Source organism: Acipenser ruthenus, chromosome 3 (genome assembly GCF_902713425.1).
Source record: "Acipenser ruthenus chromosome 3, fAciRut3.2 maternal haplotype, whole genome shotgun sequence".
In the NCBI taxonomy this organism is placed as follows: domain Eukaryota; kingdom Metazoa; phylum Chordata; class Actinopteri; order Acipenseriformes; family Acipenseridae; genus Acipenser; species Acipenser ruthenus.
In genome coordinates, this window is record NC_081191.1 from 87,065,606 (window position 1) to 87,084,067 (window position 18,462).

At 38.6% G+C, this 18,462-nt stretch overlaps 1 long non-coding RNA gene across 1 annotated transcript; it reads right to left on the reverse strand.

Annotated features, from left to right (window-relative positions):
- Positions 1-261: 261 nt before the first annotated feature.
- LOC131732895 (uncharacterized) lies at positions 262-18,158 on the reverse strand. Its single transcript, XR_009325889.1, has 3 exons — positions 17,946-18,158; positions 1,808-1,872; positions 262-335 (listed from the first exon to the last, which is right to left on the reverse strand). It is a non-coding gene; the product is annotated as an uncharacterized LOC131732895 (long non-coding RNA).
- Between the last annotated feature and the right edge of the window lie 304 nt (positions 18,159-18,462).

An 18,462-nucleotide genomic window follows, 5' to 3' on the forward strand; every position in this document is an offset into this window, starting at 1 on the left:
CTCACACTTGGTACTTTCACCAGCTCAGAGGGATCAAAGGCAAAGCTCCCGGCCTGAACAAACACTCAGCGACCCAACCTTCACGCTCCAGGCAGGAATTGAATGCTTCAGTTGCCAATCAGAGTGGAGCAAAGGTCATTTAACCTCTGGATTTCCAGCTTTCCTCGATGTCTCCTTCAACAGCAAAAGTAAACTCTAAACTCAAATCCCTGGCTGTGGTACAAGCGCTGCCGTGAGACAGGGGAGATTACCTGGGACAGACGTGGCGAACAGCAGGGAAGTCTCAGATAGCATCCGATGTGTGTGTTGGGAAGGATGATTTCAAATTGAAAAGCCTATGAAAACAAATAAAAATAAAACACTGCAAGCATGGGTGAAAAATAAATACATCTGCATTAAACATTTTCTTTTAACGTAACATTACTCAGACGGGGCCCTGGTCATACAACACATTTATCAATGATTTCCTTCACCATGTGGACCAATTGGTCAACAATACGTGAGACATACAGTATATATACACTCACACACACACAAGAGATAAACTATACAAATACTGTAATGAAGACGGTCCAGAGCACATTATAATGAACTGTATATTTAAAATATTATTTTACTGTACTAGCATCTTTCGGATTAGCCAATCCACTATGAGTGTGCCGTCCCTTTTCTATGTGCAGCTTCATAAGTATCACTTGAGAGTGAGAGATGGAGCAAGGTGGGGAGTATGGTGCATGTGTGAGCACTCACTCTGCAGTGGAAATACTATTTAGCTAACACAACAATATTAAGAACCTTTATCTATTTTGTACCAGTCCTATGTATTATGAGTATGTTTACTCAGCCAATGCTTAGACTAAAGCAAGTAGGAAAGCGCAAATATGTGTCTCCTTGGATTCCTGTCGGTGAATAAACACAGCTTGATTGCCGAACCCTGGGAGCTCGTCCTTTTATTTATCCTACTCGACCATATACAGTTCCAGCAGCCCTTAAACCAAGCGGTATGTTCGCCAGAGCATGCTGCTGTACTGCACCTTTTAGGTGTTATAGTGGAAGAGGGGCAGAATGTGAAACTATATTGGGAAGGCAGTAAAGAAACCAGGAACAGGTTACTTGTAGAGGGTAGGAGACCTTGTAAGGGTTGGTGCTTGGTGGTGAAAGTGCATTGGCCCATATGGTGCAGACATAATTAGAGACACAGGCTTGCCTGTCTTGTAAGAACCTAGCAAACACACTCAGGTACTTTTACACAGCTTAAACTAATGAGTAAATTAATCAATGAAACAATTAGGGCCACATTCTTAAAGCTATTTACTCAAATTCGTCATTAGCACTTTTTTTTCAGAAAGGAGAAACAAACCCAATAAAGTTATCAAACCAGAAATAAACAGAAATAGACTGTTAATTCAGAGGTCTGAATGAAATATTAAGTGTTATGTTAAACTCTTATTAGTTTTATTTAATTAGTGAATTTTCCATTTAGAAAAAAAGTGCTGTTGACGTTTTGTAGTATAATGCTTTGAGAATGTATTCATATGTTTCACTGAGGCCTCCCAGCAGTTTCACATGCAGCTCAGCAGACAGTCCATGCAATACATGTATCTGGGCTTATATGTTTCTTTTTAAGTTTTAGTGTTGCTGGCCAATCACTCCAGGTCTCTGAGTTGACCTTCCTGTAGTGGCGGGACAGTGGAGTTATTAATCAGCATGCAGATCACAATGATGCAGAGTGAAGACCATGATGTGACAGTTCTACACATGTTCCTATTCTTTAGAGGGCTCAGTAGTAATTATTAAACTTGCTCACTCAGGGTAGTCCCTGTCACAGGGACCTCATTATGCAGCAGGTCTGTCTCCAGGCAATTCTCCACACTGGCATGAGACAAAACAAGAGTGCGCTCATTAGGCTCCATAATCCCGCCCAGCGAGAGGCTGTTTGCTTTAGCAGGAAAACAGACATCGCCGATCCTGTCACAACAAATGAAAGATGCCTCATTTGCTCTTTTCTCTTTTTTCTTCCCCTCCTCTACAGCTTTACTTCTTTCTTGCTGTTTCTCTTATTCTGCATGCCTGCATTTCTTTTTTCTTCCTTATCCCAGTTCTGCATTTTTTTTATTAATCCAGTTTCTTTCTTTCTCACTATACATAGACTTCATCATAAGATATACATATAGGAAACATAGCATATAATAAAAGTCAAGTAGACACTCATTTAGGTGGCTACTCTCTTGTGAAAGTTTCTCATGGTTAAAGTGTAATAAAGCACAGCAAAAGCATGGTAAAGCCTTAAGCATGGTAAAGCCTTTTGCTATATTTAAAAATATAGCAAACTATGGTAAACTATGCATTTAATAAATGCATAGTATAACCATGGGAAATCTGCAAAATGTACTGTGCAAATTTACTGTGGTAAACTTTTCTAAGGGCTATCATTGCACTGATGAAGACACAAGTTTTACCTCTCCCTCTCTCATCTCTCTCTCTCTTCCTGATGTCTTTTGCATGCTTCATATTACCTGGACAGGAACTCAACTGAAATCTCGTCCATATTGCCACTGTCCAGTTGCTCTTCTCATTCTTACCAGCCTTGCCTATGATTAAAATCAACAGTAGCTTCTCATGTAAACCGTTCTGGAATTGTAAACTCTTTTTCCCTCTTTGCAGCTAGCACATGTGTAATATCAGATTTGGAGAATTTATTTTCAAATTCGGGGGAAAAGTTGATGAGCAGGTCAAACTGGGTAAAATTGGATCTTAAGCCTGCAGATTTTATTACTCAACTACATTTCTGGTTAAGACAGCATGCAGCGATAAACATGGTATAATGCTCTTGCCTTTTTAAATCATAATATTGAATACACAGCAGGAAGGGATGAACTCTTTATTCAAATTCAAAATGGTATACTCCTCTTATGCCTGCTTTTCACTTGCCACCAGATATACAGTAGAACATAAGAAAGAACATAAGAGTTTACAAACGAGAGGAGGCCATTCGGCCCATCTTGCTCGTTTGGTTGTTAGTAGCTTATTGATCCCAGAATCTCATTGTCCCTTGTACAAGATGCAAGCACCTTTTTTGAGTGAAAGGTGTATGCTGCAGAGATAGATGTCTCTTTGATAGAAACAGCTTAATTTATTTGAAGTCTTCCAACTGATGATGGGAATGAGAATGTAGAGATGGGAGCCCAGCTACAAGGTTTAAGTTTTTGCAGGTATCAGGCTCTTAGAAATACATGTTATAAAATAATTTTAAGTTAAACTGTTATACAAATAAAACAATTATTGTTGAAAGAACATATTACAATTAAAAATAAGAGAGTTCAGTATTAACTGACAATGTTAAACTATTGTAATAGCTGTACTATGTTTTAAAGAATATATAAGCAGTAGAAATACTATTGTAGAAAATTATGAGCAACCTTACAAGGATTTGAACTAAGAAAACTGAACAAATGTTAATGTTAGAAAAAAAGGCTTGTCTGTGTGCCTTCATTATTAGGTGCATATAACTTTTTGAAAACAGGCCTGACTTAAAAACTAAACACAGAGGCTAGGTATTGCAAGTTAACAAAAAGAAAAAGTAACCCTTTCTAGACAGAACAATGTTTTAAACTGAAAGAGCTATGTTTAGGGCTTCTGATTTTTGGTTTTAACCGATAAAACCCAATAAAACACCCCCGATTCAAAATAAAATTAAAATTGGTGGATAGCCAATAAACACTGGAAAACACCGGAAAAACTGTGGAAATTGATATTCATGTTGACTTTACCCTTTTCCCATTAACAAAAATAAAACCTACCACAAAAATAATAATAAATACATTTCCCAGTGCTGCTGTGTAATGTTAAGATATGGAGGATTTAAAACAGAATTCTGGCGAAATGTACAAAAATGCCTACACACAAAAACCCCAGAAGAATGTGCCCGTGAGCATAGGGATTTCGTTGTGGAAGACAGCAAAGGAAAGAAGGTACAACTTAAGTGTGCAAGGACTGTCCAGTTACTACTATACATATTTTGACACTAAAACTCAAAAATAGCTAAAAATAAGCACCGAAAAATACAATTAATAAAACCCAGAAAACAGAAGCCCTAGCTATGTTATATCTATTTGAGTTTTATTGTAACAAGTAAAAACTGTAAAGAAAGGAACCAAGTATCTATTTTGCTTGAGAGTGTATTCATAGTCAAGTTTCTTATTTAGAAAAGAAGTAAGCTTGATCTGAAAGTAGTCTTTAAGGTAAACACAGGTATTCTACAATAATTCAAACAGAATATAAGTGTACATGTTTTATCATAACAGAGGAACTGTTATGTTTGAATATAAGACAATAACGTGTAAACTGGATTTAATAACTGTAGTATACAGTAGACCTACTGAAGAAAAATAACTAATTTTGTGACCTCTTCTTTACCTGCTTGTAGCAGAGTGGTGATGGGCATGAAAAAAATAGGTTCTGGCATTCGAAGCGAGACTTCTATAATGAGCGATCTTTTAAAAATGAACTGATGAAATACCTTTTGGTAACAAAATAAGGGAGTATATGGTGTAATGTCCGTTCTCTTTATCACATTATAGAAATTAATTAAAACTTGGCAGCCAAGCGAGCATTTCATTTAAATCAGAAAAATTGTCTGCAGTATCAGTTCTTATCAGAAAGGTAGTGACTTTAATTGGGATGATGTTTGTGAGCCAAAAATATGGAGGCTTTTGAAGAAAAAGCAACTGTTTTACATTTAAAACTAAAAAAGCCACAGTGTTGCATTTATTTAAGTTTTACTGCAGTAATAAACAGAGGTATTTATTTGCAGGGAAAACTGTAGAGTTTAAAAGTGAAATAATTAAAAGTCTGTCTCAGACACACAATAGAATTCTGTAAGGACATTAGACCTTCAAAAGGCTTAGTCTTTGGCACCTCAAAGCAGGGTTTTGCTGTTGTCTCTTAACCCTTTGCTGTCCAATGTCGGACGAGGTCCGACTACAATTTTCCCTTTCCGGTCCGATATCATCAAGAAGACGTAAAACAAAAGTCTTTAGTCGTTTTTTCTTCAGAAAAAGACAAGAAAACCATTCAATGGCCGTGAGACCGACAGGAGCCGAGAGAAGCCAAAAAAAAAGGGCTGGATCTGAGCAATACACATAGCCCCGGGACCACTGAGATAACACAACCATAAAAAAACAAGATAGCTGCTTCCGCATCCAGCGCTCAAAGAATATCACGGACATTTGCAGAGCTTTTTAAGAACATAAGAACGTTTACAAACGAGAGGAGGCCATTCAGCGCATCTTGCTTGTTTTGTTGTTAGTAGCTTATTGATCCCAGAATCTCATTAAGCAGCTTCTTGAAGGATCCCAGGGTGTCAGCTTCAATAACATTATTGTGGAGTTGGTTCCAGACTCCCACAATTCTCTGTGTAAAAAAGTGCCTCCTATTTTCTGTTCTGAATGACCCTTTATCTAATCTCCATTTGTGACCCCTGGTCTTTGTTTCTTTTTTCAGGTCAAAAAAGTCCCTTTGGTCGATTTTGTCAATAACGTTTAGAATTTTGAATGCTTGAATCAGATCACCGCGTAGTCTTCCTTGTTCAAGACTGAAGAGATTCAATCATTTTAGCCTGTCTGCATATGGAATCCCTGTCATATCCAATTTGATGGGTTCCAGGGGTCCATCAGATATATGAAAATGACGCTTTTTGAACATCAGAGCATAATAGATGAACAAAGTCAGGAACAGCAGTGTGTCTGAAACACCAAAGTACTGCACATATACTAATGTGTGAAAATCATTGCAATAAAAGTATTAAAAACAAAGTACTGTAATACAGTATTTGGCAATTTACAAATCAGTATTTGAAAAACAGTTCTTACCATTTTTTGTCAGTCCATGCCAAAGTAATCCGCCAGATTTTTCCACAGTAAGTGCTTGTTAACTGAGACAGAAATGGCATTTAAAAAAAACAACAAAAAAGCACGTACACAAACACACACTGGCTTTGGAGGGTGGCAAACAAATCTTGTTTTAGCTTCTTAATGGTACAGTAATTATATTAATATAATCCCTTGCTTTATGTTTTCTTGTTTTCGTTTATTGAACACATTTTATGTGAAGGAACAGCATGTAAAAGTGGAACTGAATTCCCAGATGGGCCATTTCTTTGTATATAATTTGCAACTGAATCCATTCTGTCCTGCTAAGAGCTAAATTTACTGTTTTAGACCTATAATAAAATGTGCATTGATCAATTTCCATCTCTAGAGGGTATTGTATCATAAGATCAGATATGGTAGGTTCTGCTGTAGTTAAAAGTGATTTGAAATCTGTCCCGTTCAACTTCCTCCTGCATCGATATCAACGTGGATTGAAATGGGACTCCGATGGTACGAGGTTGGAGTAAGTATTGAGAGAAATTTCTCTGCCTCAGTCGCAAATGACTCACCGTAATGGGAGTTGGACAAAAATGAAATGGCGGAGAGTACAGGAAATGTATGGGAACGCAAACATATTTAAGTATCAGTATTCCTTCGAATTTAAGACGCATCCCAAATCTTAACAAAGATACAACCTCAATTACGCATATGGAGACAGTTTGTGGCAGTCTACTATCACACAGCAGTACAGTTATGTGTTGCTTCTCATTTCCCCTCGAGATTACTCACACCTGTTTTTCTCCCAATTTGTGAACTGTGGTATTGCTTGGCATGTTGAAAAAATACGGGGGTCTGATCAGCATTTCCGATCAGTCCAAGCTGGTACTGTCTGTTAGAAATGCTGAGATTGTAAAAGATTCTCTTTGAATTCCTCAGGAAGCTAATAACGCTTCTTTGAAAATGACTGCCTGTATGTCATGGGTGATTCGAGATCGGGCAGTAATGTTTTGATTTGTCTTTTCTCAGCAGTAAGTCACGTTGTTGCTTGTGTATTCGGGCAGTGACGTCTTTGTTCGTCTTCTCTCAGCAGTCAGTCACGTTGCTGTTTGTGTACTCAGGTAGTCATGTCTTTTGTTGCCGATTTGAATACATGCATCACTACTGTACTCGAATTTAAGACACAGGCTATTTTTGAGAAGCAAAAAATTGTTAATAAAAGTGTGTCTTAAATTCGAAGGAAATCAGTATCTTGGATGATGAAAATATTCACATTGTGCTGAATGGTGAATATTTTTTTTGCTGTGTGATTTTTTTGTTGCTGCATGAACATTTTTTTTATTTATTGTTTTTACTAGATCTCATTTTTCTTGCATTCATTCATATCCAATGGCAGAATGACCAGACCGCATCGCACTGTTCCAAATTACACCATTGTGTTGCTTAAAGCAGATGCAGAGCTTGACCTAAGAAATGGAAAGTAATTCTCTGAATTCAGCTGCTAAATATAATTTATTTTTGATAAATGATACTTGTTATATAAACAGAATATTCCATAGAGTGCTGTGGTTATTTCAACCTCTGTAAACATCCAGGAGCACATATTGAATTCATCCTCACTGTTGAGATGTAGTTCAGACCAATCCATGCAGCAACTGGACACAAAGCACTAATTGAAATGTTAGATATGAATAGTTTTCATTGTGTTTCACTCAGGTCCCTGTACTCCCCTTAGCTTCCATCGTAGTACTGTCTTCTAATTGTCAGCATCGAAAAACTGATGTTCTGTGTGTCTCCTGTGCTGTGCAGTATTCCTCTTGGTCTGCGTATTGACTGAGTTGGAAGTTGACTCAAGTCAATGAAGATGATACGACAGTACCCTCACTGCTGTGCGTGTCACAGCTCTCCTTTGCAAGTAAACTTTTACAATATGGACTACATTCTGAAAGCTAGCAATGCAATGGAGGGTACAATGTCAAGGCAGGGTGGGCGTCACAGGCAGTTGTGGGTGTGTGCTATTTCTTGCCCCTGGAAACCCATGCTAACAATGTCACTCAGTCAAAGTTTAACACAAAAAGGCGATTGAGGCAATTGTGTCAGGACTTGGACAGCAAGGTAAGATTAATAAACTGGAAAATAAGATTATTCTAAATTATTCAAGGGGACCATCTTTATATCATTTCTATTTTTTTGGGTTATTCTCTCGCTGTCGCTCGTTCTTGCCCTCAAGCTTTTCTGTAGAAAGATTTATGTGAGAGTGATGGAGAGTCGACGGGTCTGGGTATACACTGGGAGTTTACAGGGTTAGGTGTTGCCCTGGGGCTGCCTGGAGCCCCACTGCTAGAGGAAGAGATGCTATCCCCAGATTGATGAAAATCAGACATGGTACCGGCTACAGGAGTGCCAGGGAGACAAATGCTCTCCTTCTTCTCATCTACTCATCTCTGTGGTCTTTTAATCCTCCAGCACCCAGGGAATGGGAGAAAAGGAATATGTACAGTACAGTTTAGCTTTTACACAGAGATATATTTTTAAAGTGGTGGTAGCTAACAAAATAATCTCATGAATCTTACCTGTTGTGTTGACCACAACAGGAACCAATGAAGTACATGAAGTTTGATAACATGCAAACTCAAGCTGCTATGTGTACTGTTTACGCATTAAATATCATATGTAATTCCTGTTTTTCAATGTGTAATATACCCAGTACGCAGCTTACCTGGAGTGCTGGGCACAGCAATTCCTTTCTATATTGTAAACCTGCCTTCCTTTAACTCATTTGCAATGATTACAACTTCTCAACAAGATCAAAACAGGACCCTATACTACTACATATACATGTACTACATTAACCCATTAAACTCCCTTCCTCATTCAATTTATTGTGCAGTTAATCCCCCCTCCTCCCCTCCGTCTCCTCTCGTCTTGGTTAACCTCTCACAGCTGGTAGGAGCCTCACCTGGAAGACAAGATCCTGGGCCACATATTTTCTATCATTCCATCTCTTATTGTTTAAATTATGTTGCTTCACTTATTCAATGGTAAAAGTGTGTATTTATATTTTCATTTTATTGTAATCTTATTTTAAGTTCAAGTTTAAGTTCAAGTTCAAATGTTGTCTTCGGGTTCATAACGACGGCAAAACGAAGCAGACACCATTACAGATTTTTATAACCAACGTTCCCCCCAGAAAACACACGCTGACTCTTTACTGATCTATGAGCATAATAATTTGCGAGCGCACATTGGTGAGATTAGATAAACAGTCTTCTAGTTTTGCCTTTATCTATATCTATTTTGCTTCCACTGAGACTGTTTAATTGGTTTCTGGGGTACTAGTGGTGGTGTGTGTTGAATCCTGTTTGTGCAATTACTACTTTCGAATTAATAATTTAGGTTAAAAAAAACGTATGAAGGTATAGTAGTTGGCTGCTGTGTTAGTTTCTCCTGATAAAGATGGCCTGTCGGTTGCTGACCTTGGTGCACTCTTGCATTGATGGAGCTAGTTCAAGAATCTCTGACCTTGACCTTGTGTGCAAGCTTTCCAAACTGTGTTAGCCAAGCCCGGGATACATTAATACATCTTTACTGTCTGCAATGCAGCTTCCCTCTGTAGGGGGGCCAGAGTATGGATTAGCCTGGGGTCCCAGTGTCCTATTGATTTGGATGGGAAATTGGGGGATTATTGGTGGACCTACCTACTGGGAATTTTAAATTATCATCTGTGCTGGGAACTGTCTTCTGGTTTTATTTTGAAATGTTGTAATAAATATTAACTTGGTTCTATAGAAAGAATATTACATGGGGGTAATAAAACTCAAAAATAAACTCTTTGTTGAAACAGTATGATAATATTGATGAAGATCAATCTTTATTAAATCCTGTTCAATCGAGAGTGGCTTGCTGTGTAATCCAAGCAGTGATGGACTGTACGCTAAAGCATAATGTTGAATATTAATGTGCTGTGCTTCTCTTTCAAGTCAGCTAATTGCTACCACTTAGTAAACGCTGGCTGAGAAGCTAGTGCTTCTTCGGTTCACCCTGTAAGATGCTTGCCTACTGATCAAGCTATTGCTTTTTTGCTTGTACGAGTTTGGTAAATCAAGGGGATTATTATGAAGTCACTGAGGTTTCCATGCTGTCGCTGTCGCAAAACACACAAACATTTTCCAGAGACAGCGATATCCTTGTGTGACCGCGTGGCTCATAGGATGGAATGTAGGGCTGCTACAATTAAATCGAAAATTGATTTTTCAGTCGATTCCATTCCTCATTATATACATCGACATAAATGCTGTATAATCGATTCAATAATTACATTTTTGTAACACGCATAGTTAATAACATTATTCAAGTTTATAAACGAAAATGCACCTAACGCCCTGCCTTGCTATTTACAGTATTTCTGCCAGACAAACAGTGGGCTTGCTCTTCTTTTCCTGCTCATGTTAACTAGCATCTGGTTTGCTGGTCCCATCCTACCAGCGAATCAGTTTTGAAAATGCTTTGTAAGTACGCTCCTCTGTGTATTCGATGTAAACAAACAAAAACACTTGCCGTCTTGAATCCAGAGCAGGACGACAGGCTTGTATTCCTGGCAAACAGCCTGTAAATAAATTGTGCACATTGAAGAAAACTGACTGTATATAGCTTCTTTGGAGTTTCAAAATTAACTGTTATATAATGAATATTTAACAATATTCAATAACGTTAAAAAAAATAAACAAAATGATCAGTTATGTATGTATGTTGTAGTAAGTAAATCAATGTATTATTATTATTATTATTATTATTATTATTATTATTTTTATTATTATTACTATGGTGATGATGATGATGTTTTAGGCAGGGATTTCCGCATTGTGTGTTTCACAGATAATGAAGGATAGGTGGTACAGTATTAACAGGATGCAATGCATGATGCTGCAGCTGTCACTGAATAAAAAAAGACGGTTTTCATAAACTCATGTCTAGTTTATATAGATTACATTCCAAAGTACTGTAATCTGTTTGGAATAAATATTTAGTAACACCCCTTTAGTATGTTAAACTTGCTTTAGGCTTGTTGCAAATGTTTTTTTCTTCTCCTGACTCTACCAAGGCGCAATTACCCCTCGCATTCAATTGCTAGGCAGAAGCTTTTACATAACTGCAATTATCACAGAGTGACTGAAAAATGCCACTACTCATGCAGCTCTTTTATGAGCACTTTTATTTTGAGCACATTTTAGATAATGTATGTGTATTTTTGGATTTATATTATATTGGAGCACGTTTTATAAATATATGCTGTTGTTGTTGTTGTTGTTTTATTATTAATTACACTTTTGATTTTACACATTTTGCTTTGTCACGAAGAGGATTGTTTGTTTTGTATAGGCACGGGGCTGTCTGGGTTGGGTTGGATGTGGTAGTAGCGAGGCTTCTGGGAGATGTGGTTTTACTGACATGGCTATAAGCAGACTAATGATTGGATCGGGTACAGATTTAAATATAGGTCAGCTACTGCGTTCAGCTGCTTTTATTAAATAATAAAAACAAAAACAAAAGATTTAAACAAACAACAAAACACTACAAAACAAAAGGGCACGTTGGCCAAACAAATATAAATAAACAAATAAGCGTGCTGGTTTTACCCCAGCACGATACTTAGCAGTTGTTTACTCTCGCTCACTCGCTCGCTCGCTCAAAACCTCTCGCTTCTGACACTCTCCCCTGAGGGTAGAGAGCTGCAGGTTTATATACAGTGACCATTTCCCGATTAGCAACAATCAATCAATGAATTAACTCGGGAGATGGTCACCGTCTGCACGAGTTTAATAAGGATGTGTGACTGTCAGGTAGCTAAATAAATCACTAGCTGATCAGTCACGCATCCTAACGGGGTCTTCCAAAAACACAAAAACAACAACAAACATGCGGCGCCTTTATCCGCGCCGCAAACAATAATACAAAAACAGTGCACAAATATATAGGGGAGGGACACTCCGCCACATACCCCTATCGGTTTATACGAGTTTAACAGAATGCCATTTGGACGCTGTAATGCCCCCGCTACTTTCTAGCGACTCATGCAAAGCTGTCTGGGTGGGTTAGTAACTGAAATTGCTAGTTTACCTGGATGATGTCATTGTTTTCTCCCCAGACTTCAAAACACATCTCTGTTACTTGGAGAACGTGTTTGAACGGCTGTCTAAGTATGGGCTGAAACTGGAACCTGAGAAGTGGTGTCTATTCCAGAAGCAGGTGAAGTTCCTGGGACATGTGGTGAGTGCTGAAGGGTGTCCCCAGACCCTGAGAAGGTACACAGCATGCAAGATTGAGCTGTGCCATGAATTGTACGACAGGTGAGGTTGTTTCTAGGAATTGACGGATACTATCACCGCTTCATTGAAGGCTTTGCGGAGATTGCAAGACCACTCCATGCATTGTTGACAAGTATACTGAAGAAAGGTAAGAAGGTTTGCCATATTACTTGGAACAGTGATTGCAAGCAGGCATTCCAGATATTAAAGCAAAGACTGATGGATGTGCCTGTACTCGTGTTTGCAGACTTTTCCCAGCCTTTTCGGTTATACACAGATGCTAGCAAGAAGGGGCACCGAACAGAATGATGCTAATTATAGCTCATTCAAACTGAAGTTGCTAGCTCTCAAGTGGGCGGTCAATTAAAAATTCAAAGATTATTTGTGGGGATCCCAATTCCAGGTTTACATGGATAACAATCCATTAGTCCACTTTCAAACAGCTAAATTGGAAGCAACTGAGCAGCGGTGGACAGCTCAGCTTGCTAATTATCAGTATGGAATTAAGTATTGACCAGGGAAGGTCAATATGAATGCTAATGAACTGTCCCGATTACCCTTACAGGAAGCATAACAGGTGGAGTGCCCAGAGCGAGGATTGAGCCTTACTGCCCAGGTGGCTGCTGTGACCCCGGATGTGCTGCTGTTGTCATGTGACCCTGAACGATGGGAGGTGCTCCAGGAGACAGACCCCATGCTCTCGTGGGTACAGTTGTATGTAGGACGTAAGGAGGTGCCTACTGCTGATGAAAGAAAACAAGAAACCAGAGAAGTAATCAGGCTGTTGTCGCAATGGCCTCGATTGGACCTCTGTGATGAAATTCTGTTGTGACATCTTCAGGACCCGGGAACTCAGGAAGATTCTGGTCCCTCAGGAGCAGAAGTGATTGACGTGGGGGCCTACCACGTTCAGTCCGGGCACTTGGGAGCAGACAAGACTCTTTCGATACTGCAGAGAAAATTCTACTGGCCTGGGTTGGATAAAGATATGTCGCACTGGTTGACAATGTGTGAACGCTGTATTCTGAGGAAGGCGCGACCACAGAGTAAGGCACCACTGGTACCAGTAACCAACCACTCATGCTCCACTGAGGTAATTTCCATTGATTTTCTCACCTTCAGTCGACCCACTGATAGGTTCCAGAATATCTTGGTGGCTACAGACTTATTCACCAAGTATGCCTGGGCTATCCCGACACGTGACCTGACAGCACGTACCACTGTACAAGCACTCTGACAGCACATCATTCAGCCCTTTGGGTGCCCTGAATGCTTTCATTTGGACCAGGGCCCAAACTTTGAGTCTGCACTGATGGCAGAGCTCTGTCAATATTACGGCTGTAGGAAGTACAACGCCTTACCACCCACAAGGAAACACCACTTGTGAGCGGTTTAATCAGACCCTTCTGAACATGCTGGGGACTTTGGAGGCTGAGCAGCAGGGCCAATGAATGCGGCACTTGCCTGAGAGGATGCATGCCTACAATAATGCAGTCCATGCAACTACTGGGTACACGCCCTTCTACTTGATGTTTAGCCAAAATGCACGCTTGCCAGTAAAAGTGTCGCTGGGAGCACGGGTGGGCCAAGAAGTAAGTACAGAGTGGGTGCAGTCCCATCACGAACGACTGGCCCTGGCTTACGACAAAGTAGGGGAGCAAGCAGAAAAAGCCACCCAACGCGACAAAGCCAGATACTACAGAGGTGCAAAAGACGATTTTAGATAATGTATGTGTATTTTTTTCTCATTTTTTTATTTATATTATATTGGAGCATATTTTATAACTGTATGTTATTATTGTTGTTTTATTATTAATAACACTTTTGATTTTACACATTTTGCTTTGTCACAAAGAGGATTGTTTGTTTTGTATAGGCACGGGGCTGTCTGGGTTGGGTTAGATGTGGTAGCAGCATGGCTTCTGGGAGATGTGGTTTTACTGACGTGGCTATAAGCAGACTAATGATTGGATCAGGTACAGATTTAAATAATATAGGTTGGCTGACAATAGGTAGGTAGGATAGAAGCAGAGGGGCGTCTGTATTTAACATGAAGAAAGAGAGAAGACATAGAGAGAAAGAAGAAAGGAATGGGAGAACGGAAAAAGAAATGGGAAAACGGAAAGAAAAACAACACAGGATACTGAGAAGCCAGGGACAGGAGTGGCGTGGATCCAAGTTTGGAACCAAGCACAGCAACAACAACAGGGCAGTATGAATTAGGTGAGCTCAATAGAAATACAGGGAAGTGATTACTGTTTTTCTCTACCTGGCTGTTTGCAAAACACCCCTGTTTTTAGCTATTTATACAGCCTTTATGCCTTTATCCCTAGTGCTTTCCATTGTTTTGGTGCATTTTTTTATTTTCTTTTGATTCCTATTCTATCTCGTTTTGCTACAAGGAGCTCCTGTATTTTAAATAGAATCTAATGTGATTTTAGTATTGTTTTCAGTAGCGATTTTATTTATTCCAATGTTTTTTTTTTTAAATAAACATTAGTGTAGCATTTATTTAAATTTTGTATTTTAAAAAAGGCAAGTTTAACTGTGTCTTTTAAACTGTGGTGAACACTTTTTTGTCATCTTGTCTCCATAGAAATAAATAGAGAGAGCCAGGCAGAACCCCCCCCCCCGGTCCTGGAAAGACGGTTAGCCTGGTACTATTTGGAGGCTTAACTGACAGCCCTAATGGAATGTAGTCAAAAACACACAAAAAGGCCTGTGTTGTACTGACACAAATCATGCCTCAGGTGCATCGTGATGTCCAAGGTGAGCCGAGTGTCTTCAACCACCTGAGAAGAGGGTCATTATCAGTTCAACCCTCGCATTAACACGTTATTGAGCTTTTAAAATGTCTCTTTATTATTTTGAAATGGTGGTTTTACTGACAGAACATAAAAACATAAGAACACTGATCAACAAGAGGTGGCCATTTGGCCCATTTAAGCTTGTCCAGTTCCTAGTAGCTGATAGGTCTACGTTGTTAACTTGGGTCTCAAAGAGTCCAAGTGATTCTGCCTTCATAACATGACTGCGTGTTCTCTTTGTGTGTGTGTGTGTGTGTGTGTAAGAATGCAGTAAAACATGAATAGACATCAAAAATAAACCTGAAAAAATCTTAACTGATTTATTGTGGAGATTATGACCGGAGTTACATGAGGTTATAGCATCAATAAGTGCACTAGTATTGCAATAAACCGTATTTCCAATTTTTTTTAAATTTAGTAATGATTACCATGTCATTAAATTCTTCAGCAAACCACTTAGCAGTCAGAATCAAATATCGGAGATCTTCAGCATGGCTCATTTGGCCCACAGACAAACATGTGGTAAAACCTAAAGCCTGTATTCGTTAAAGGCTCTGTACAACCAGATTATGAAAGCTGAAAATCCAAAAAGTAAAATAAAAACGTAATGTTTTTGAAAGACTGAAAATCCAGCCGTATGATGAACATAATAACCATGGTTCAAACATAAGTTGAATTCAAATATAGCAGATTGATAAGATTTTCATTTGAAATACTGTATTTTAAAAATATTTATAAAGACTAAGGTGTCTGCAACTAGATGTTGTCTCAGCTTCCCAAACTGGTGAGTATTTCTGCTTATATGGTGCAGCCATTTCTCTTAAGCACTTTCACACTCTAAAGCGGAGATAGAACAGTGTATGTCTCACACGAGTGCAGTTTCCTGGGCTTCGCAACATTGTATATTTTCTCCTGGGGTTGCGATGTTTTCTTACATGTTTGCCATGTTTGTAAAGGGAGGGCTGGGGGGGGGGGAGTTGAATTCATTATGAACTGAAGAGGATTTTAAATCATAAAAAACTCATAAAATACATATTTATCTTTAGAAAAAAACTTTGTTAAATTCTTACCTCCAGAAATCCCCGAGTAAGGAATAAAAACCTAAATCTGGAGGGAAAACCTCTGATCTGGCAACACTGAGCACCTGAGAGGGGAAATAACTGTATGGGAGGAGGGTGGTGGGGGGCTCTGGTTGACTGAGGGCCAATAACAATGTATCTGTTCATGTTTATCTGTTCAATCTCTCTGTTCAACTCCACCAAACAGGAGTGTTTACCCACTTTTTTATTTACCACTACACCACTGCCTACAGTCTTCTATAACTATTCAATAATGCTGATTTAAAAATACTGAATAATGAATTCAGTAACAAATGTTTCAACTAGGCATGTATGTTTGCCCATTCATCCTATAGACCAGTGGTTTACAACCTGTGGTACACGTATTAGTACTATTACGTGGCAGGCTTGCAACTTACGCAATGGTGTAGTGTTTGAAAGTGGTACATTGTTAGAATACGGTACACGTTCCAAAACTGTCAGAAAAGCGGTACGTTGTCACATTGAAAGTGTTACGCTGTCAGATTTTGGTGTTGGTGCAATCAGTTATTATTGTCATTTGTTTATTTAGCAGAGGCCTTTTTCTAAGGCGACTTACAGAGACTAGGGTGTGTGAACTATGCATCAGCTGCAGTCACTTACAGCAACGTCTCACCTGAAAGACGGAGCACAAGTAGGTTAAGTGACTTGCTCAAAGTCACACAGCAAGTCAGCGAGTGAGCTGGGATTTGAACCAGGGACCTCTTGGTTATAAGCCCTTTTCGTTAACCACCAGACCACACAGCTTCAATTGTGATCAGATGGGTGTTTTCCTATTGTCAGACAGAGGTACGTTTACCATTAATTATACATAATTATTTTGCAAACTTAAACTGGAAATAGACAATCAATTTGTATAAAAAGAAAAAAACAATTCACGACAAACAAGGCAAAATGAAAAGTCCTCCACAAAGTTGCACAAGTAAAACAATTTACAAGACCCAATGTAATGCATATAATAAATATTTGCATACTATTTTCTGGTGGAAAAATAACATAAATTACATTAACGCGTATTTGAAAATCCAGTATTTGTAAAAGACTGGAAAATATGATAAATTAAATTTAAAAAGATGTAAAATACCATACTATTTTCTTAATGGTGGAAAAATATGATACATTATTATTATTTCTTAGCAGACATCAGGGGTGAAAAGTAACAAAGTAGAAATACTTTCTTACACTACTTACATGTAAGTATTTGTTTTTGGGATCTGTACTTTACTTAAGTACTTTATTTTTGGGATACTTGTACTTTTACTCAAGTACATTTGTTTAGAAAATATTGTACTTTTTACTCCACTACATTTCCCAGAAGTATCTCGTTACTCATTCTTCCAGCACACTGACTTGTGCGCTGGCCAGGATTCTGATTGGGTAAAGCAGAGCCGCATGCGCAGTGTCTGCTTACTTTGACGTTGACATAGTATTTTGATGCCCAACCAGAGACCGTTTTGATTTTTAAAATAACCAATCAACAAACACAACGTTTAGCTGCGGAGGATGCATTAGTAGTTTAGAAGAGTAACAGGAATCTACAGGCAGTTTCAAAATAGGATTTCACAATTTTAACATTTGATCATAGAATTGTTTCATGAATTGTGTTTTATTTATGGATAAAGTTTGTGATAAAATTTAAATCCCTGATTTGAGATTTAAATTAAACATTTGAGCCAGAAGAAGCGGGCTTAATCGTGTGGTAATGCCCGCTTCGTGCAGTTACATGCCCGAGTCGAAGGCGAGAAGGCTCCTGAGGGTTCAAATGCTATTAGAATATGGAAATTTTAAACAAAATTTTTAAAAAAGACATTTTTCTAATAGTTTTATCCTGATTTTATGAAGAACTAGCTTGTGTTGCTAGGTGTTTACCTCAGTATTCCATGAGTAATGCAGTTTTCTCAAAAAACATCCGCGGTCTGTTCAGACTCTTTGGTTTAATCCAAGCGGTGGACCTGTAGTCAACTTCCAGTTGCGGCGTAAATAACAATACCGTATTTAATTAAAATATTCTACTTCCATGCAGCGGTTCGTACCATAGACTTACATAGAACTAGATCCACCAGTGCAGTCGAACGAGATTTCGGTCCGCCATCTTGGATGCTTATAGGTCTGCCGCTGAGAGCACTGTAATCAATGTAAACAGGCAGGTACGCGCAGCGTTTTTCGTGGTTTAATTTATTTGGCTTCAATAAAATTGTATTTTTAAACGTGGATATTAAACTATTAAATTATTCTCCAAATCTTGCAATGTCTAGTTAATTTATCTAGTTAGTTACAAAAACAAAAATCAAGATGTACACATAGCCTACAAGGCTATATATCCTAGTAAGGACAGCTAGGAAGTAGACATTGACAGACTGTGTTCAGAGTGTGCGTACAAAAAGAA